This window comes from Aythya ferina (assembly GCF_964211825.1).
Source record: "Aythya ferina genome assembly, chromosome: 1".
Classification (NCBI taxonomy): domain Eukaryota; kingdom Metazoa; phylum Chordata; class Aves; order Anseriformes; family Anatidae; genus Aythya; species Aythya ferina.
Window position 1 is genome coordinate 114,941,079 of NC_140296.1, and position 22,882 is coordinate 114,963,960.

The 22,882-nt window shown below is 37.1% G+C and overlaps 1 long non-coding RNA gene across 1 annotated transcript in view; it reads left to right on the plus strand.

The window, feature by feature from the left end:
- Positions 1-22,593, plus strand: part of LOC311440301 — a 68,605-nt gene extending 46,012 nt beyond the window's left edge. Inside the window, exons 9-10 of the long non-coding RNA XR_014695322.1 lie at positions 19,839-19,948; positions 22,490-22,593. This is a non-coding gene — a long non-coding RNA (uncharacterized lncRNA). The remainder of the gene's footprint in view (positions 1-19,838; positions 19,949-22,489) is intronic.
- The last annotated feature ends 289 nt before the right edge of the window (positions 22,594-22,882 follow it).

Here is a 22,882-nt window from a genome sequence, read left to right on the forward strand (position 1 = left end):
AGACTGAATTGTACCGGAAAAGAAATATCACATGCTTGAGCATTTTTTTCTTCAATTTGGTTGGGGAGGAAAGGGAAGATGATGATGATTGTTTTCAATAGCATGTATTAATTATTTAAAATTCCATTGTGAAATGGTCTTTGTGAACAGAGTACTATCTACACATTGTTACCCTCAATTTCTTGTTACGGGTAAAAATGAAACAAATTATATGTAAAGCCAAGAATTTATTTTGCATGCAATTGAAATCCTAGCAGTTTAACCAAATAGTATTTATTACCCCAGACTAAATTATTACAGGGAGGATAAAAAAAAAAAAAAAAAAAAAAAAAAAAAACCTACTACTTATAGAGAAAAAGCTTTTATAACAACAAAGAGTTGTGACACTCATGCTTCATGGTCTCTGCGTGTTGTTTTCTTACCATTCCAGTGCCCATGGTGTCCTAGTATTGAAGGTTTTGCATGGGAGAATGGATCACGCAGCTTGAATTCTTAGATAGGAGGAACATAATATTGTTGATGTCTCTTTCCTTAGCTTAGGAACATCTTGAAGTAATACTTATGTGTTTGTTAACATGCTTTATACCTTGCTTGCTCTTTATTGATTAGCTCATGATAGAACTGAATTTCCTATATACAGTAGAATTTATGCAAGTTGGATGCTTATTCTTTGTTCTCTTTGTACCTCTAAGTGTAGTTTTGCCTGGCTCTGAGTCTGCATTTCTTTGGCTGACCATTGGTGAGTTGTCTATAGTGCTGGGGCCTCCAGTGTCAGTCGGTGCCACATCTCTTACTGCCTCATGCATGCACAACTCTAGATCATATCCTGTGTCCCCATTTTTAAGGCCTCTCCTACTAAACCTTATCTTCTACAGAAAATAAATGTATTAAACTATGAATATGTCATACAAAGATAAGAAAAATAAAGCAAATTAGGCCAAACCACCTAGTCATTAGAAAAATTGCTATTATAGCTAAGTCAGGAATTGGCAAGCAGGTCAAGAGAAGCTGAGACAAAGTAAGCTTGACAAGCTGCCATCCTGGGGCCCTGCAAACTCAGCAGAAAGTCTATGGCCTGTTACTAGCAATGGCAATTCAGTATTTACTGGGCTGCAGGGCTACTCTATACCAGCTATGGAATGATTTATGTTGTCTTCCTCAGTGATGTGTTTCAAGTTAAGAACATTTTTGAAGCATTTTGGAACTACTTCATCTGTTTTTTCTTATGTCATATCTATGGTGCCATATTTTCTCTCCTAGTAGGATTTGTGGTCCTAGTTGCTTACTTTTTAATGAGAAGGCTGACAGCAGGATTCAGTCATTCCTGCTGAGGATGGACAAAAAACTTTTACATTTAATATCATTGAGGAAATGGGGGTTGTTCAGCCTGGAGAAGAGAAGTCTCCAGGGAGACGACATAGCAGCTTTCTTATACCTAAAGGGGGCCTGCAGGAAAGCTGGAGAGGCACTCTTTGTCAGGGAGTGTAGTGATAGGATGAGCAGTAATGGCTTTAGGCTAAAAAAGGGGAGATTTAGATTATATATCAGGAAGAAATTCTTCATTCATTGTGTGGTGAGGCACTGGCACAGACTGCCCAGAGAAGCTGTGGATGCCTCATCCCTGGAGGTGTTCAAGGCCAGGCTGGATGGGACTTTGGGCAACCTGGTCTGGTGGGAGGTGTCCCTACCCATGGCAGTGGGGTTGGAACTGGGGGGGCTTTAAGGTTCCTTCTAACCCAAACCATTCTATGATTCTATGGCACTTCATCTGTTTTGACTATTATCCATGCTGGGATCTGGTGATACTTTGGGGAATATGATGAAAAGCAGGCTCCTTTGTAGAGGGCTACATTGAAGGCTTGCTTTTGTTATCAAAGGCAGCCGTTTGCTTGAATTTCTCTTACTGTGTTAAATCAATACACACTTCAAGGAAAAATGCAGTTAGGCACAGAATGCAGAAGAAATGAAGAAATATGGCACATAGTTGGACATCCAGTCACACAGTTTCTGCAATGTAGTAATCACTTTGGTTTGTGCCCTCTGAGTTCTCCCCTAGATCTGTGATCTGCAAAAGTTGACTGACTTTTTGTTTGTGATTTTCTCTGTTACTCTTTACCTATACTATTATATCTGTGTAAATGTAGTTATAGAGAATAAAAAATTTAGTATCTTTTTGCAAACTACACCTGACAGCTAGTTCCCTAGGATGATAAATTCACTTTCTCAGTCTAATGGTAATGCATGTTTTGTTCACCTTTGGCAAACATGTAACATTGATGTGTTCCTGTTGGACCCAGCTTAATACTGACCATAGCTTTTGAGTCACCACACTTGTTCTAGTATGTTCAGTTTCACTTCCCAGAGCCTCAGTCTGGGGAGAGCAAGTGGATATGTGACTGAGAACCTGGCAGAAACGGGTTCTCAATAAAACACTGGTTTTACATAGAAAGTAGTGGAGAAGTCTATGGATGGACACTTGGGTGCACAACTGTGTTGTGGACTTGTATGCCAAGTATGTTTCTACTCTGAAAAATAACTTGTAAAAGAAATTTCGAAATGGCACCTAGCTTCTGATTACTAAAATAAATAAATAAATAAACTATCAAACAAAAAATAATCACCAAACCCTGCAACCAAAAAAAAAAAAAAAAAAAAGTGATGGGGAAAAGCTGCTGTCCCTGTGATGCTCAGACAGACTCTTCACATCAGTGCTTTGTTGTGACTGTATGATTTTAGCAGTCTATGGAGAAAGTGGTTTTCACCTGCCTTCAATGCAATTAACTAGCCTTTTTTGCAGATCTAGTAAGCAATGCTAGTGTACGTTCAGTACCTTTCTCTGAGCAGTGCATGTTTCCTGGAGCTAACAGCTAAAATTAGTAATGCCTATTTCATCATTTGATGTTAACAGGAAAAATATGGATTACATTCAGTGAAGGATCTATTGTATAAGACAAAGCCTTTCTTACAGGCTCAAGAGAACAGCCCCATACAAGAACAGTACTGTATTTTAAATCATTAAAGATAACTTCTTGCTGGGGAATGTAAGATAATGATAGTACATAATACTCCTCTCTTGCTTGCTTCTTCCTCTTGTATTGATTAGTCCTATACTGTAAGATACTGTGTGAGAGACCAGGGTGCTTATCCTCTATTCCTCTGGGCACTTTGAAGAAATGACCACATTTTTCAAATGACAAACAAGAATCACCTTAGACAGTCAATCAAGAGACATCAGAAGCAACTGGGAAAGTAGCAGTCCCAGGTGAACTGTTACTTGAAGATTATCCAGCTTCCTTTTAAGTCATCTCTGGTTTGTCTTTGTACAAAGTTCTGTTGAGTTCAGTCTGGATTTGAGAACTAAACACTGGGGTTTTTGTTTGTTTTCTGGGCTCCCTTCTCTTCTTTTCTCCTGAAAGAATAGATAAAAAGCATCATTGTTAAAGGAATTGGGTACTTGTTCCACGGCAGCTAAGGGGTTTGTCTTGCCTCATTAAAGATCCTTTGTTTGAAACAGCTTTATAGGTAATCATAAAAAGAAAACAACAAAAATCTCTGAATTGGTCTGTTTTTGAAATAAAATCACAGAATCACAGAATTTCTAGGTTGGAAGAGACCTCAAGATCATTGAGTCCAACCTCTACCTAACGCTAACAATCCCCACTAAACCATATCCCTAAGCTCTACGTCTAAATGTCTTTTAAAGACTTCCAGGGATGGTGACTCCACCACTTCCCTGGGCAGCCTGTTCCAGTGTCCAACAACCCTTTCGGTAAAGAAGTTCTTCCTAACATCTAACCTAAAACTCCCCTGGCGCAACTTTAGCCCATTCCCCCTCGTCCTGTCACCAGGCACGTGGGAGCACAGGCCAACCCCCACCTCGCTACAGCCTCCTTTAAGGTATCTGTAGAGAGCAATAAGGTCGCCCCTGAGCCTCCTTTTCTCCAGGCTGAACAAGCCCAGCTCCTTCAGCCGCTCCTCGTAGGACTTGTTCTCCAGATCCCTCACCAGCTTCGTCGCCCTTCTCTGGACCCGATATTCTGTTCAATTGCAAAAGCACTAAAACAATCACCATCATGTTTAAAGTATGAGAGTTTATGAGTTTGTCTCGAACCAGGTTTTTTCAGGTAAGCATTAGGATTTTGGAATCAGCTGCTGTATCCAAATGCAACACAAAAGGTAATAACAATTGAAAAAAAATATATAGTTTTGCTAAACACTGAGTTTACTATGAATAAAACAGACAGCAATCACTTTGAAGGATGTAGACCTTCCTGCTCCTATACATGGAATATACATGGAACATAGATACCTTTTTTTTTTTTTTTTTTTTTTTTTTTTTTTTTTTTTGCGTTGAAGTTGTAATACATTTTGGAACTGTAGATGGTTAGGAATGGGATATGTCAACAGTTTACAGGCAAGTTGTTTGCTGAATGCACTTAAAAGTTAAGTACCTTCGCCCACAAAAATGATGATCAAAGGAAGTACGAAGCTAAGTAAAACTTTCAGGTTCCTGAGCCTAACCCCAATGTTTAGTTTCCAAGAAGAAATCCTGCATCAAGAATTGTTGCATTAGATCAAAGGGCAGGGGCTAAATAAACATCTGCTGTTAGCAAGAATTTGCATCACAAAACTGCATGGTATAGTACTTCTTTGGATGACAAAGTGCTTTTGTCAGAAGCAAGCTTCAATAGTGTGAACAAGGACATCTGCTTGTTTCTGCCGTATTTTAGGAACAGAAAATTACTGTTTGGTCAAGTTATCACTTCACGACATATAATATTCTTTTCATTCTGATTTCCAATTCTGTCTTGCTTTGAGGGAAAAAGAAATCATAAGGCCTTCCATAAATATTTTTTATGTATAATTGCCATCTTAACAATTGAAATTTTCCTTATCAAGTAGATCTGCAGTAGTGGTAGAGTTCCAAAAATTACTTAGCTTGTTCATTTTTAGGTCATCTAATTCCATCTTTCTGTCACATCATGCTCTTCACCAAATTATTCTACTGTTTTCCAAGAAGGGACTTGATAGAGCTGTTAGTGATCAGAGATGAAGAGGCAGTGCCTCGCAAGTTGTAATTTTTATCCTTCGATCTGTAGTGATAAAAGTGTAGGAATAGAAATGTTGTTTTTGCAGAGTTTCATTGTTTAGAAGGAAGGAATGTGGTACTGAGATATGCTTACAGTAATAAGAAAGCTTAAGCAGGTGACCTTGTAAAATGCAGACAACCAGACTCCTTAGGACAATTAGGTGAAAATCACGGTGTTAAGTCAAGTCAGATAAGTGAAGAAACATTACCACTTCAAACAGTAAAAATGGCAAAAGGAAACAGAAATTTAACAGGCCAGCAACTGAAAGCCATGCATTGTTTGTGAAGCATCAGATAGATTGTGAACCTGGATTACACGCTCAGTGGGGAAACAGGGGAGGGTCCTGTCATCAAAAATTATATAAACTGTGTTTTGGAACTAGTAGATGCGCTCTCTTCTGCTTGTGGAGCGCCCACCATTGCAATCGCGAATAAATTACTACTTCACTGAGATCCTCGCCTGAGCCTAAGTTATTGGCTACGGAGTGTTTCTCATAAAAGGATAGGAAATATTTTCATGTTTTATCTGTCTTTAGATCTTCGTAACTGTATCCAAAACTGTTTTCTGAAATTCTCACAAAGCTGATATTTATACATCATAAGTTGCCTAAAATGTGGAGAACTTGTTTGCAGCCGTGTGGTTCACTCACTGCGTAAACTGCTCAGCATGGCAGCCCACGTACCCTTCTGCCCCATCCCCTGCAGCTGGCCTGGGCTGCCACCATAAGTGGGACACCGGGACTGTGTATAAGATAATTATCAGAATGTATAATGGATTCTTTTCAAGAGCCATATTCAGTTGCTCAAGGTCGTTTGTTTATCTCGTAGGGCACATGTGAGACAACAGATTTTGCACAGGATTTCTAAAACGATTGCTTTTATTACAGTTCTGCGATGAAGTGAGAATTAAGTGGCATGCCATCCTGCTGCTGCTCCCTCATTACTGGCAGGAGTTCTGCATGGTAGGGACACTGTTCTCACAATCATTTTCTTTCCCTGCTCTATCCCCTCTATTAAATGTCACTTCAGAAGATCAATTTCTTTTTCTAAATCATGGAGTCTCCTTTCTGTATTGCTGTTAACTGCATCTTAGGCTGGTCCTGATTCTTGCTTCACAGGCTCTCCCTTTTTGTCTGTCCTCAGCTTCACGGATGATGTGCTTTATATCTCTATAGTGGCATCTGTTTATCTGTTGCTTCATTGGATTTTCCATTTAATTCTCTACATTTTCGAGAAGCTAGTTTTCTTTGGGGTTTCACCATTTCACTCGGGGCAATATCTGTTTTATTAAGGATTTCTCACCACAGTTTATATAATAATCAAATGCTTGAACAAATCTCAAATCTTGCAAAAGCTACTTGCTACCTACCAGAAGTATGATCACACAAGGATGTTCAGTAGGCGTGTAGATTTTTTGAAATCTGTTTTTAAGAGTAAGACTGAAATCATTTTAACTACAGAAAAGTAAATCACCACATCTCTTGTGATGTTCTTAGCAAGCTTGGCAATAATCTTCTCTTTTTCTCTTCATCTCATCTAGTATTTCTAACCTCTTTGTTTCTTCTCTAGAGATTTACGAACAAGTTCCTTAACATGAAATATCAAGTTTTCTTTTCATATTTCCCTCTTTTTCTAGAACAAATTGTGTCTCCCTAAATAGCTGATAAAATGGCTAGAAATTACCACTAAATTAAGTTATGAGTTAAGTTCTTCATGATTCAGCACTTCTTGTGTGGTGTGCCAAATGGACATTTCTTCCCTTCTTAGCATGATTTTTTTATTTTATTTTATTTTTTTTTTTTAGTATTTCTTCTAGAAATGTTGCTTCTTAGCAAGTTAACTGATTGGATTACTTAAGTCTTCATCTAATTCTCCTTTTCTGCTGTTTTTCCATTCCAGCATCATTTATGCTTGTTTATCTTCTTTATATGTTGTTTATCTTGGTAATTGCCTGAAAACATAACACATATTATATTTAGCAACAGTCCAATATTTGCAGTTCTTAATCCTGCTCCACTTATACTAGTCTGTTACTTGTCCCAAAATGAATATGATACAAGGATTTATTAAAGCTAAGAGTTCAGAACATACAGAATATATGAATTTACTTACTGTTCATAAATTGAACACAGATTTCATTAGCTACCATGCACGAGCTATCATAGGGATGCTGAAATTTTACTTTGAAATTTAATTTAATACACTTGTGTTACTGCATGACTGGCTGTTTGTTTCTTACAAAGTACCTCATCTCAACTATTGACTTTTCATCCGTGGGAGATCTCCTCCTAGCTCCAAAACTGCCCCTTCACAGGGCAGAAAGAACGCAGGCGACATTTCTGTTCATAGTGAAAAGCTTCAAGCTATGAGGCTTTTCCTTTTGTTCTTCAGACAGCTTTTTTATCCCAAATTCTATTGTAGCTTCTGTTGCTTTGATTGAAATCCCTTGCCAAATGCTTTTGAAAAGCTAAATATAACTACATCCTATGAATTTGCCTTTATCTAGGTAGTAATACCTTCAAAGGACACTTATAGATAAAATAAATTTTCTTTCCACTGTGCAAATGAGTATGCAATAATACTTCAGTGGTGCATGGATCCTATGGAATTTAGAAAAATGCACACATTATTGTGGTAGCTTTATGCTACCTCTTTATAATGCGTCTTTTCAACTGAAGCATCCTTGCTACTGCTAGAGTCTTCTTTTTAAAAAAAAAAAAATTATTTCAAACTACAGAATCTTTTCAGGATTTTCAGATGAAGAGGAGTCAAGGACTTTTTTGGATAATTTTTTGTGCTTAAGTCACCTATATAATAAATGAATTCCTAAATAATAAATGAATTCCTAAAACTTAGGGATAACAATTCAGAAATAGGATTCATAATGTGTACTTTCCAAAATGCAGAGCAAACTTTTTATTCTTAAGAGAGAGAGAGAGAGGGAGAATAGTAATTATTACACATTTTTTAAGTGAAACTATCTTTTTGCGGGACAGGAAATATAAGTGCTTTCATATTTCAGAAAATTTGCATTTGTTTTCATGCATAAACATACTTCAACTATTTATACAGCTTATGAAAATTTAATGTAAAAATTCAGCTGAAAGTAGCTGAAAGCTGTTGCAGAATTATTACATATGGCTTGCCCTATTCCTGTTCTCCCCTCAGCATTTTCTTACAACACTTCTGGGAACAGAATACACGGCAAGGTGGATCCTTGTGCTGAAGGAGGTCACCAGCATAGCTGTAACGATTCAGCCTCATATTTATGAAATTGTTACATCTGTTTATTCAATCAAGAAGGTCCCAACACAATTCTATGCTGAATGAGTGCTTTAATAACAAAGCCCGTATTCCTTATGCAAAGAATATTATGCAAATTATTAGTGTGCATAAAAAGTTTTATGTGAATTGAAAAGGTATATAGAGTAGCTTTTAAAGAAATACAAGGTGAGCTGTAATCTGGATCTTGAAATAGCCTTTTTCATTATAATTTATTATGCAAACTGCTCATATTAAAAATCTGGATTACTATTCCCATTTTTTTGAAAGTAAAAAAAAAATGTGGAAGAAACATAAATTAGCATTCTGCTTATCATGCAGTCTTCTGGAGAGTCTGGTTAAAGCCAAAGCTCAAGACCTTTGAAAAGTTAAAAAATGAAGTGTCATTTCAAATTCTCATTTCCTGATTTTATTAAAACCAGAAAATGCAGGGTTCAGAAAATGCAAGTGTTCAGTAATGCCTATTAATGCTCTCTTGAATTGTCAACAAATTGTAAAAATTATGCGTATGTAGCCAATAGGGTTGATCTGCACAGAGGTGGGGGGCCTGGTATGAGGTGATGTGAACATGCCCAGGATTCATAACCTTAGAAAGAGTAGGTGTCTGTAGCTGAGGTGACCTTTTTTCTCCACAGGCTTGTAAGGGTAGTCAGAAGTCATTCTGAAACGGGCTTTGCAGCTTATTTCTTTAGTTGTTTCTTTGTGCCACTACACCAGGGGGCATACTAAATCTGAGCATTAACTCAAAATGTCAGCTGCTAATCTTTTGAATGGTAATTTAGGGAGCCTTTACCATTTCATGACAGACATATATAATTATGTGCCTAAATTTCATGCATCTTTTTCACAAAAGCCTTGTTTGTTAGGACCACAGATGGCTCTTCATTCTGCAGGCAGGAGAGCCCCATGAACAAATGTGAGTATTTCATTGTTTGGTTTTGTGCTTTCTGACAAACCACCTACAAAACAGAGCTAGGATAAGAACAAAAATAGTCCATGCACAGTCAATTTTTGTTTTTATGTCATGCAAAACAGAAGTTTGCCCCAGAAAAAAAAGCTATGTTTCACCATATAGAGACAGTCTGCCTGCCTGGAAAATAATTTACAAGTACTGGGGAACTATAAAAGGTCAAACTTTACACTTATTAATGAATTACACTGTAAAATCAAACACAGACGATTGTTAAACGGGACTAACTAAAGTTCAGCTGGAAGCTTCCTTTTCCTAAGGAAAACATGAATGGACACAAATGAGTGTACCAGAACTGCTTTGGATCCATAAGGGGTCAGTTCTACCATTTCTGTGCCTAGACATCTGTAGGGAAGAAAAAAGGCCACATGCAGGAAGCAAGCTTTAAAAATAGGTTTTCCAAGACAGATATCTCCATCCCAGAAGAAAACTAGATCACTTCAGTGAGAAACAAGCTCTCTTGCCTTTTCAGACCCTGTGGTGCATCCCTGTGCTTCTGAGGTACAATATAACAATCTGTCATTTCCCTCCTTTAGTTAGCTCTGTGTTTGTGAAGTGTTTATTTCATACCCAAGCAATTTAAAATGTGGTATCAGAAAAAGTAAAAACAGTGCAAAAACTATCAAAGGAGATTCACTGGACCTAATCTGAAGTAAAATACCACAAGATGTTCACACAGCAGGCTCAGCTGTCTCCTGCACTGTCATTTGTGACTGCTGAGTTGTTTTCACCTGTGGGTTCTTGAGTAACTAACTGGCTGCTGTGCAGGCATGGCAGTGACCAGTTCCTTCACTACAGCTCTGCATGCTAAATATCAAGAGCTCACAGCAAGACTGCCTCAGGAAGAGGTTTGTTATATAGTGGAGGCTGATGTGAGGGGACAGCTAGTACTAGATCTTGCTTTAGAAACTTAGTTACTGGAATAAGTTTTTCGAGGTAGATATTGCTATTGATATTTTTTAAAAGGGTCCTTGCCCTACAAAACCCATCCTTAAAATGCTGTTGGAGTGTATATAGTAAATGATTTTGTATTTTCCTTTCTGATTGACAAATAACAACACAGGAAACTTTATTTCCGATTCTAAGATAGTTTTAAAATAAGTAAAAATGAAAGATGTTTCCCCAGGAGATCAGTATTTGTGTGTGTGCTGAAACACAAGCTTTCCCTTTGTCATTTGACAGCCAGAGGCACACAGGAAAGGGACATGTTAAAATGTTCTGTTACATACTACACAGGGAAGGCTCAACAGTGAGAATAAGAGTAGCCTAAGGTGCAAGACAGATACAGAAACTTGCGTATATGCTAAGTGATATTTGATTGTACAGGAAGGATTAATGCAATTAATGTTAAGCTGGTTTGGTTAGATTTTAATGAATAAACAACAGCTTTGCTCAGCATTACAATGGCTACTAGCTTCCCTGGAACAATCTCTGAGTCTGCCAGCAATAAGCATGTGCTCTTTCCACTGTTGTTACATGTCTATTTACATGTAGCTCTCTATTTTCTTGATTCCCATTTACTGGATATTAAAACACAAATGTATGTTTAACTCTTACTGTTTACTTTATGATGGTGGTTGTTTGGGGAACCTCTGATGTTCTTCTCTCCAGCATGTGGAGCTTGGTGTGCCTGTTAAAAAGTCATGCTCCTAAGACCTTTACCCTGACCCTTGTTTCATTTTTTATTTTTTTAGTATAGTAGATATGCTGAATACATTTTACTCTATCTCGTATGTCAGTGAAGTTTCCTTGTGATTATGGGCACTAACTACAGGTTTCAGCATCTTCACTTTGAAACTTATGTAGCAGTTCCAGGCAAGACAGTGGTCTGGTTTACTGCCTTTGATGCAGGTTGTATGAAATACTAAGTACAGGAGCATGTGTTTAGTATATACGTTATAGTTAGCAAGCTATTTGGAAAGGACATTCATATGCTGATCCACAAGCATTTCAAGTCATCTTGTAGCTCATGAATGATAATTAAGCTTATCTTCTACGTTGGTAATTTTATTACAGTGATCAGATCAACTCAGGATTAATGCTTCTTGGATTTGTCAGTAGCATCTTACACAGTGATATTGCAGGTCATTCCTTTGACAAGAGGACTAATTACATTGCTCTTCTGGCAGTTTGTTTATATCTATGGTTTTTTCATTAGAATAGATCCCAAGCCATTTTCAGAGAGCTCACGGGACTTTGCTACAGGTTTTTATTCTATTAAAAAAAAAAAAAAAAAAAAAAAAAAAAAAAAAAAAAAAACCTTTTCTCGAATTAGATTGTTCTCACATTCCCTCAAGTGTCAAAAACCTGGAACCTCTTTTATTTCAGATGGCTGAAAATTCCACCCCCATATATATCTTTAAAGATTAAAGAAAAAAAATAGTACATTGAACTAGATAAATGGCTTTGCTTTGGATAGAGACAAGGCCTCTAGCACTTCAGATTTCATTTCCAAAAGAAAAGGATCAGAATGTTAATGTGTATACAATTGGGAAAATAACATTGTCACATTATAGCTGGTATAATTCAACCTGGCCAATGTTTCTATGTCTTGCTGGAGGAAACAGAATGTCAGAAAGCAGTAAATAAAGCTGCATGTTAATATGAATCTAAATTATAAGACACGTCATGAGTAATACTTACAGTTATATGGCTGGGACAAAAACTTACTGGTGCTGTCAGTCTTCACGCTTCAGGATGTGCATTGATCACTCAAAAAGGTCAGGAAAAAAATTCATCCTCTCTTCCTTCTCTTCCTTCTTTCACTACAAGTTTGATGAATCTGAGCATACCTGTTGTTTGCACGCTGGTTTATTTGCTCTTCCCTCTTGTTGAATCCTGATGGAGATTAAAAGAAATATCAGTTTAACCCGATAAAATAATTATCGGTCATATTTGTAGCAAGCAATAGTGAGGAATTATATGGCTTCATATGAACTGATTAGTATTTTGTTTTCTGATTTCCAGAAAAAGAGGTGTGTCAAATCTCAGTCTTTGGAAGATTAACCTGTCATTGAGCTAAGTACTATCATCAAAATAAAGGGCTGTCAGACAATAAGCTGAAAACTGAAAACCTGTTTTTTTTCCATGAAGACAATCAGAGAAAGGTAAAAGCAGCCCATTACACCCATGGTTTTCTACAAAAGCTGCAAGCAGGATGTTGCTCATGAAAATGGTGCCTTAAAAACAGAAGCTACTTTCTTGAGAATTCCACCTGAAAATCAGAATTAAAAAACAGGATATTTGAACACGTATGTTCCCTGAAATTGTGATCTAACAGTGTATCTTCAGTACTTGTAACTTATCCTGTGAAAGCAGTGATTTGTAGGACAATTTAATGGTATCTTTGTAGGCAGATGAATCTTTGTGTTGCTGAACAGACAGCTGTCTCCATGGTCCTACACAGCCATGTGCAGTACACAGTCCAGAAAGGTTCACACAGCATCTCTTCCAAGATCCTCATGCATACCATTCACTGTATGACATACGGTCATACCCAAATCATCCCGTAACAAACTCGAGAACTTTTGAAAAAAAACTTAGTCTGCATTGCAGCACAGAAGGAGACATCCCAGGGAATGATTGCAGACTACAAAGGGATTCAACTTACATGTTGTTGGGCTAGAAATGTCTCCAATCTATCTGTTTCCTACTTTTCAGATACCCCTTTACAGCCTAGAGAAAAATACCTGCTCTGTGAAGCATGTGTGTTGTTACAACTGAAGTGAAAGATAGTGATCCAGAAATTACCTGTGCAAGGAATTTCTTTAAAGCACCAAAACTGTTATATGGGAACAAATTATAACAAAATCAAATGTGATCCTAAACCTTCTGTTGTTTAAATGCCACATTTAAAGCTGGTGGCTTGTAATATTGTACTACCGTTGAGGATTGAGAGCCGTAGTGTAAAAATATGAATTTACCAAGTTTATTATGATAAAAGACCTTGCAATAGTAGGCAAAGTGGTATGGATGGATGGTCTTTAGCATGGATGGTCTTTAAATGCCTTAAAGCCAGTAATACTCTTAACAGGGTGACTGAGCACTCTAAATCTCCAGCTTAAGGTATCATTTGCCTTAATTACTTGTGGATCAGCTGTCTCAAACTGCTGGCGTTTTCTTGAAAACATCATTTGGTGATGCAGTGAAAGTCAACCTATAACCTAATACATGATTTCAATTAATACTTCCTTACAATTCACTTACAGTAATACTGAACTCTCTAAATAGCAGGTTTATCTTCCCTTCTCTCTCTCCCTCCCTCTTTGGAACAAAATAAAATATAATAATAATAATAGAAACCCCCTTATATAGTATTATAGGAGGCTTAGCTTTCAGAAATGGAAGTTTTATAGCCAGAGGTTAATTTGCAAAATTATAAAGAAATATAGGAAAAGTAATTTCCTGAAAATATCATTAATTGAACACCCCAGAATCAACAGAGTAAAGTATAAGCAGAAGATAAATCAGAAAAAGCTTAGAAGATTAGCAATTTATTTAATACGAATTTGTTGCAGTGCTTCACTGCAGTGCAGAAAGGGCCTTTTAAAATACAAAGTGTATAACAACAACAAAATCTTAATGCTCTTTGTAACAAAGAAGAGAAATCTCTACCAATTTATGACACCTTTGGTGGAGAAAGAGAAGGACTTCTAAGTTAAGGTGCAGTTTTTATAATTGGAGTGTGGATGGATTACAGGCTTGCATTAAGAATTAGCAGTCAATTTAAAAGCAGAATATTTCTGAACTTACTGAAAGTAAAATAATTTCCTTCCATTAAGCTAATTGTCAGTAAAGTTTTGAGTTCTTATAGCTCACAAATGTTTCTCATAAAGGATAGGAGGCCTAACAGTGAGCAATCTCCTGAAGTATGTGTCATTTATTATCAGACCTCAGAACTCATCCATTTTGGGCTCATATCACAGGAAGCTGTTTCATTAGTAGTCTTTATGATTAAGATGACCCATAGCTGTGTTGCATTTGCTCACTTTGTGTTCCATGTCTCTCCTGCAAATGAATACCTGGCTGTATGGAAATAATGTCATTTTTAGGACGCAGAATGTGTGATAGAATTGGAATATAAATTAGTATTATTTGGCCTGAGTTTGTGGATCTTGCCAAGTCATGTTACAAATAAAATTGCCTGACCACTGTCTGTTCCTTGTAACAGAGGGTCTGTATTTCTGTTGTTCAGCAAAAGGTGAGTCCATGCCCAGTGCTACATGTTGTTAAGCCAGTTACATTTTGAGGTCACGTTCTTGTGTTACAGTGAAATATTTACTTTACTGACTAAGGATTCACTGTGATACAAGTTTTCCCTCCTCTGTAATCTTTGATCCTAATCAGTCTTTAAGTATTGCTTAGATACTGTCCTGGTTGTCCTATAAATGATGAATGGCTATACACTCCCCCCAAAGAATAATGATTTTTTTTTTTCCCTTGGGTAACTGTGATATTCTTTTTAAAACATTAACTTTTCAAAATTACTGCAAAATTCTTTCCAGATATATCACTCACTATGATGCTTATCTCTTCTAGTTCTCTCTGTTTCTTTTAGCCTTTACACCACTGTCTCAATTTAAGGCATACGTTTAAAACATGCATATTTCTTAGACTTATAACTTGCCCAAACAAGGACTAGCTGATCACAGCTGACAATCTAGTCTCTGATTGCTAATGAAAAATTAGGTCAGCTGATCACTCCTAACTCATGTACCTTTAATTGCTTTTTAATTAAGTTGTTCTGTGCTAGAAAATGAACCTAAGATTTAATTGTCTTGTGTTCCTTTAGCAGCTACTGTTGCCCTAAAGATGGCAATTTGCAAGCTGCTTTTGTTCATCTTAACCCTACCTTCTTTGCTTAACTGCCTGCCTGTGCATAGTCTTTCTCTCATTTTTATGTTTCAAGACATGCAAACTCTGGCATTTTGACAGAATAAAAGAAGGTAGTAATTTTCATCACTACTGTACTCAATCTCTATTTTTATTTTTTTTATTTTTTGTGAAAACTAGACTGGTTCATCTCAAGTCGCTGGATATCTCACAATTTTACATAAACTGAAGATCACCCATTTAATCTGTCAGATGGAATAATGTAGGATAGATTTGATGGATGGTTCATAGAACACACATTATTCCTGTTTCAGAGATAGTTGAAATGTCTGATAACTATGCTTTATACTATGCTCATTTTATGTGTTCAGATAGTTCATTATTTTTCACACTTCCTATCATGCCTGAATGGTGACAATAATAGCTCCAGTACTGCTCTCTATTTGTAGGAACGTGATGCTAAGAACTGGTGTAAGTTAAATCTGTCTCGATCATTTTTTTCCTTGGAAAGCATGATGTGGCTTCCTTTTCACATCTCTTCAATCATCTGTTGGGCCTTGTTGTCATTAGCTATGTCAACACACTTCAGGGAAATGCAATAGCTAAGGCTCATGTAAACAGACTTGAGAACTTACCGTGGCCATGAGTCAAACCAGAGCCCTTGATGCTGTTCCTCCTGCTGTCCTAATCTGTCCCAAATGCCCAGGACGCTAACATCAATCTGGACTTCAGGATCTCTCTGTTTTCTTTCCTTATGTGCTTTTGTTGTTGTTGTTGTTTTTTGTTTGGTTTGGTTTGGTTTGGGGTTTTTTGGTGCCTCCATTAGCCTAGAAGCTTGTCTGTCTCTTTTTGTGTGCTAATCATTTTTAACTTTCCATGACTTCTATACTGAGCATCTAGACTCAGGATTAAGTTTACATAGCTAGTCTGATTTGATCATAAGCAGTAGACATCTTGCTTTTATTACCAATTTACAGTACTCTACGTGGACTCTTCATAAAACATCTTTCCAGGCTATCTGTACTGATAAGTGACAGTGCATGTGAGTGGAAGGTAATCAACCCAAATCAGTCATTGTGGTGGGTTGACCCCAGCCAGCAACATCCCTACCTTCACCCTCCATCAAATAGGGAAGAGATTCAGAAGGGCAAATGTGAGAAATACTTGTGGGTCAAGATAAAGGTAGTTTCATAATCTGTTTCATAATAATGATGAGCTGGTGTCTGGAACTATGTTGGATTGAAGTGGGAAACAACTAGCAAGGAAGTATTTATAGCTCAGCTCTGCCCTCTTGAACCCATTAACATAAGTGGAGTTATTTCTGATAAAAATAAAAGCAAAGACAAAACAAGATCCAGAATGCATTTGATGAACCAACAGCATCTAACTCTTCTTAGCTATATCTATGTTGTTATGAAAAGCTAAGTAGTTTAACGCCTAAAAAAATTAATTGTAAGTGACATTTTAGAGACTTTAGATTCATGTGCTTTTTAGATTCAGCAGTAAGACTAAATACTTTGGCATGAGGAGAGTTAAAGGTAGGCTTTACTGATCACAGTGAGAAAATTTGCTATTCTGAGCTTTAATCTGTATTCATGAGATTTCATTGCTTTTGAGTGAGCTTTTTGACAAAACTATTTACATAGCAGGACCAAAACCTGATAGTTTTTCGTGTGGAACAGCAACTAACCAATCTGAATGCCACCTGCCTATTACAGCTTTTTTACCTGAAAGAGAAGTTATGCCAAAGAGTCTTTTGTTCTGCTTGCACTCTATAGAGAACAAAATGATGTTGCTGTATAAGCTCTTTTAAGCAAATAATTACTAATATATTTTTTTCAAATAATAAGCATATGTACTTCTACTAAAGGAAATCATGTTTAAAAGTTCTTTAGGGATACCACTTACAAATAATTCAGCTGATGTTCTTGGCCAAGTCTGCAGACTTATTTGAGAGCAGCAAAAATATTGTGATGCAGACACGTGTATTAGTTTGATGGGGATGATGCTGTGGATGAAACAGGAAGCAGCTTGCTGCTTCTAAGCCGGATAGATGAGAAGAGTAACCGTGCTCTTTGGCATAGCTGCAGCTAATGATACAAAACATAATGCATTGCACAGTGTTGACTGCTGTATAAGAGTGAAATTGAAATTGGGGCTAATGATCCCCTCAGGTTTCGGTGATGAGATCTTCCCTGGAGAATGATGTCTTGTATTTATGCTTTATTTTTGGTGGCTGCATAACCACTAAATCTATTTAATTGACCTTATATAATAACCTGATTACAAAAAACATTCCAGTTCTAAAAACGTTTCAGACCAGAGGCTTATTTCTATTGCCAAGTACAATGGTAAATTGTGAGTATCTTCATTATAACATTTAATATATGAAAATAGAGTATTATATTATCTGAGGATTGCATGACCAGGAGTATCTTTCTGAGACATAAATTCCCACCTCCTCATCCCAGAGTCAACTATGTCATACATGTATAACTGTTCATAACTTGATCAAGATCCATGTTTTAGTGCAGCAGACAATCAGCAGCCTCTCCTTTTAATGAAAGCAATAGACACTCTTCTGCTTACTAGCAACGTTTTTCTGGATTTGAGCGTGAGATTGATTGAGTCTAATTTAAGAAATTTTGCATTCCATACCTATTGAAACTATTCTTTAAAATATTTAAATCATTATTCTACTTGATTGTGGAAAAACTGCTAATAATTAATATTACATGCAATCTTTTTTCTGTAAATAAATACCACTTGTTATAAATGATATCTATGGCATTCTTGTTTACATTTCTCTTCTCTTCATTTCTCTTCTGGTACTATGTTCATAAATATATGGTTTATACAATAAACCTGACGTTCCTGGTGAAAAACACAATTTCAGTTTTCAGAAAGAAGACTTTAAAACCAGTGATTAAACATCTGTTACTTAAACTGCCATGAAACAAAGTTGTTGTTTTTTATTATTTTTCAAGGCAGTGCTGCAAAGAGTTCGCCCAGTATATTAAAGGCAAGGACTTATCCAAGATTTCAGATCCCTGAATCATGCTAACATAGCTTCAGTCATACATTTTTAGCATGTAGTTAGACTGATATAATTAGTACTTTACACAGCCGTAGGAAAATACAAAGTCTGTAGCTGCTTAACTCCATTGTGCCAAACACAACACGTAGTCTTGCAAGGCATGGAGCCACATCTGCTCTCATAAATTTGCTGAAATAAGACTCCTGAGGCTGGGGTTGTTGGATGCCTAACACTAGTTTTGTCAGGATGGTCACATGCAATGTAGCATTCAGGCAACTGTTTCGGCTTTGTTGGATGAATGAGTTTAAATATCTGTAAATAGGTGCCACACGGAGGTAAGATAAACTGAATAATAGTAATAGTAATGTGGGTACCAAACTAATGCTGTATCAGAATGAGGCAGTATCTGGACAAATACATGTCCTGCAGTAGTTTAATCATTTATCTTAATGTGGTACCGTGGACTGCGGCTGAGTGCAGTATTAATTTCTGAGCATTGCAGTTATGTGTTGAAACTGTGTAAATTGTTGATTTTGTTGCTTTCCTCATGTGCTTCTCTTAAAACTCAGTGAAAGGAAGCCCATTGAATAAACCTTTGTTTTAGCAAATTTATGAAAATAATTTAATTTTTATGGAGTCAGGGTATGAGTCAAAAATACTGGCTTGTCAGTACTAAAAGACTAGACATTTTGACATAAAATATCCAACAATTTTAGAAATCCAAAGTACACCACACTAGCTGTTTCTTAAATTATTTAGTCTGTTTTTAGTCTTCCTTGCTTCTTTGCAACAGTACCTATTCACCTGTTATTTGATTTTGAGCTTGTTAAGCTAATTAAGTTCTATGATATAATTTCACCAAGCAATTCTTATTTGTTCTTTAGTAAAATTTACAACTCTAATTCACTTGTCTTTTTACTGTAAAATTACCTGTCTCCTGTTTGATGCAAGATTAGGTTGAATGATATCTTCTGTTCAGCCTTGTCCAATATTATTGAACTCCAAAAAACAGCTGATTTAATCAATATTTTCCTGTCTTACACTGTGTGTATCACCCTCTAACATACACAGCCAGCCTGTCAGAGAGACTGTGGTCTGCCAAGCAATCTACACTTTGGTTCCCAAACAAAAAGATTTTGGGTAGCCAAGGTGCTTTCCCTCCAGTTTTTTCAATGTCTTCCAGCCCTCTTTGAGGACATGCAACGCCTCTTCCTGTAAGGCATTAGTACGGCTGTAATTTGGCAGGGCCAAGTTTGTGCACCCTGTCAGCCCTTCACTTTCACTTTACTCTTGCAGCTCGAAATGCACATGCTCTGCTCTCTGAAGAGTTTGGGACAGCCATCCCTTACTCCCTGCTTTCAGGACCAATCAGACTTCTGGATCATGCTGCAGGGCTGAGAAAAAATAGAGTTGCCTAGTCCAGAGTCCCTGGGGCCCGTGCCCTCAACCTGGTGGAGATTTCACCTGCTTCCAGGACAGACTTGCAGAAATAGACTGTGTAGTCTCCCTGATTTCAAGTTTTATTTGATGTTTACTGTGGCAGCTTTTAAGATATTAACTGTAAGAAGGCAATAGAAAGGATATTTCCAAACTCTGTTAAGTTTATTCTGTGCTCTGCTTATTTGTAGAGCTTATTTGAACATGGACTACTCATTAGATGGGGTGCAGTGATGGCATTCATGGGATCTGGCCTGTGCATGTGGAGGAGGACACTAGAAATACCAACCTCTCTTTTAAGGTAAGCTTTTCTGTACCTGAAGCAATCTTGTTGTGTTCATCTTGCACACTTGTGGATTTGAACCCTGAATTCATTGAGGTGTGTCTTAATTTCAGTCTCTGATTCAGAGTTTATGCAGAAATGTAAACAAAGATTGAGCACTGTACAAAATATCCAGAACAAAATGAGTATCTGATCAAATTTTTCCCTGTCTAGGACATGCCCAACAGTTTTACTCTTGAGCAGAAATTCTCAGATGCATGTAGTTAACATAAAGAGTGCACTTGTAAGACTGTGCTTGGGCAAGAGTTACAGTTTTGAGGACTTGGCTCTTCTGTGTTGTTTGTGTTGGGGAAATGCTATTCAGCTGCACAGTCAGTCATTTTAAATACAGAGGGGAACTGAGAGATTCCTTCCTTCACAAGTTCAGTTCCCATTTTACAACATTATATAACTCTAATCCTGGTTTCAGGACTTCAGCAGGATGAAAGTGGCAGGTATTTGGCTCTTTTCTTGTCACATCACTGAAGTGTAATGCTGGATTTAGCAGGGTGAAGTGAGGATTTTCATCTCTTACTACCGCTTATGTCTCTCTCTGAAACCATTCTTAGCCATACTCCCTGTGGGTATTCAGGACTTTTTTCAGGGAGTGAAAGACTGTTCCTTCTTCTGGACAGTGAATTGAATAAAGAGCAAAGCTGCAAGTAGTTTTTCATTGTATGAGGGAGGAAATCTTCTATTTAGTGCTAAACTTGGTGGTCAAGAAATTGCATAAATTGAATACTTAATGTTTTTGGCAGATGCTATTTCTACTGGATTTGAGGCAGGAATGGGGATTTGAAAACAAAACTGAAACTTTATATTTAGAATTGAAATTAGATACATTGTAGCAGTAGTGCTATGTCAACTCCCTTTGAAAGTGTCTTTTCACTTTTTACTGCTTTTTAAATTTGGCTCATGACACACTGTGTTTCACATAGGGAAACACATAGGAAAGCTGAGTCACTTGCACTTCTGGGACTGCCTTCTCTGTAGTAAATATCCAAGTCTTATTTCCTGAAACAAAGGGGGGGGGGGGGGAAGTAATGTACTAAGCAAATAACAGAATTAGAGGCCTGTTCCATCCATATTTTGGTTACTTTGATCATTAAAACTGATAAGGTAAGCTCTAGGTCAGGCATAAAGAGGACCTAGTCCCATAATAGGGTTCTACTCTTCCGAAGTCTTTTACATTGAATTATCACCAGATAAAGCACAGGAACTAAAAGTAGATAGACAAAACTTAATCAGGCTTCTTATTTAAGGACTATCAACTTTTGAAGTGGAGAAGTGGAGACATGAAAAAGCTATTTGTTAGCAGAATGATGACATTTTTGTTTGACTGAATAGAGATGCTGTGGCCAGCTACATCATTAAGCCTGTCAATGTAATTGCTCTAAGTCAATTTATGAGAGGAGAATAATAATTCCTAAATTAAAAGAAATCTTGAAATCACTCAAAAACCTCTTAATAACTGTGATAGAAGAAAAACTGTTCATGTGTGCTCTTACTATTTGATTCTGCAGAGATAGTTTGCAAAATTGTGTGAACTCGCTGCAAATGAATCGCCAGGCTTTACTTCATGAATTAACCAGTTTCTTCAAATATGTGTTACAATAACAGTATAGCAGCCTCAACATTAACATGGTTCTAAATCTGAGCAATTGTCCAATAAAATTGCCAGAGGTACCACCAGTGGTTTCCTAAGGTGGCTTTTATGCCAACGGGGAGAAATGAATTAAACACAGACTTTAAACACAGATTTTGTTTTATTTTGTTGTGGGAAAGCATGGCTATCTTAATACCAGAAGTATAGGTATCTGAAATACCATCTGTGTCAGTCTTTATAGTCAGAATTTTTGCAGATAAAATTAAGCTTGTGAGAAGTTTGCTTCCCGTACTCTGTGAGTTAAGTTGCACAATAACTGAATGTGCAAGCACACGAGCTTGCAGTATGGTTGCCAGGTGTTCTAAACCTCTGTCTGTGATCAGGGACATGCTTCATTTATTGAATAGTATCCACAAATTGATTATCATTCATCCCAACGGTGTTCATTAATTCAGTAATTCAGGCAGTGTTATTGGGGAACACAGACTAGGCAATATGAATATTCTGCCTGAAGAAAGATCCTCTTCCATTCTCCATTGCTTCCCTCTTCATCCTCTTACTCTGTTGCTCCCCTCATCCTGCTTACCAAACTGAAAGCCACCATGCATACAGCCAGTGATATGAGTAAATATCTGTATGTTGCTCCCTGGAAGCTGTTTCTTCTACACCTCTTCCAAGGACAGAGTGAACAGACTGGGAGGGAGCTTCATCCCTGAAACATCAAGAGACTAAATCAGGTGTCAGATCTGCATGTGCTCTTTCTGACCCCAGCATGGTTTCTCTGTAGTTCTGTTTCAGATTCATATCTGAAATACAAGGAAGTATTTTTGTAAAACACAGCCTTTTCCACCAGTGATGTGAATCTAAGATAAAAAATAAAAAAATAAAAAAGATTTCTGTCCTTCTGTTGGCAGTGTGCAGAAGACAAGTTGATGGCATTGGATAGCAAAGACACAAAGTGAAGATGCACTGAATAGCACAAATCATTGGCCTCCGGTCCAGTTCCTTAATTTTAAACACAGAAAATTATACATGATAGCTGCCAGATGGTTTAGTGTCATCTTCTACAGCTGGTTGAAAAACAGAATTAATTTTCATAAAATTGAGAAGTTTTCTGCCACTTAACATTGTACTAAATTGGAAACTGCCCACTAAGTAAAATTTCTGATAGCTCTTGTAATGGAATGGTGTGTACTGAAATCTTGTAAGCACAGTTTGTGTGTAGGATTTCAACCTGCCTCCATAAATCCTTTTCTTACTGAGCTATAAGAAGTTAAAACTTTGTGGTTTTTGAGACCATAGCTTTA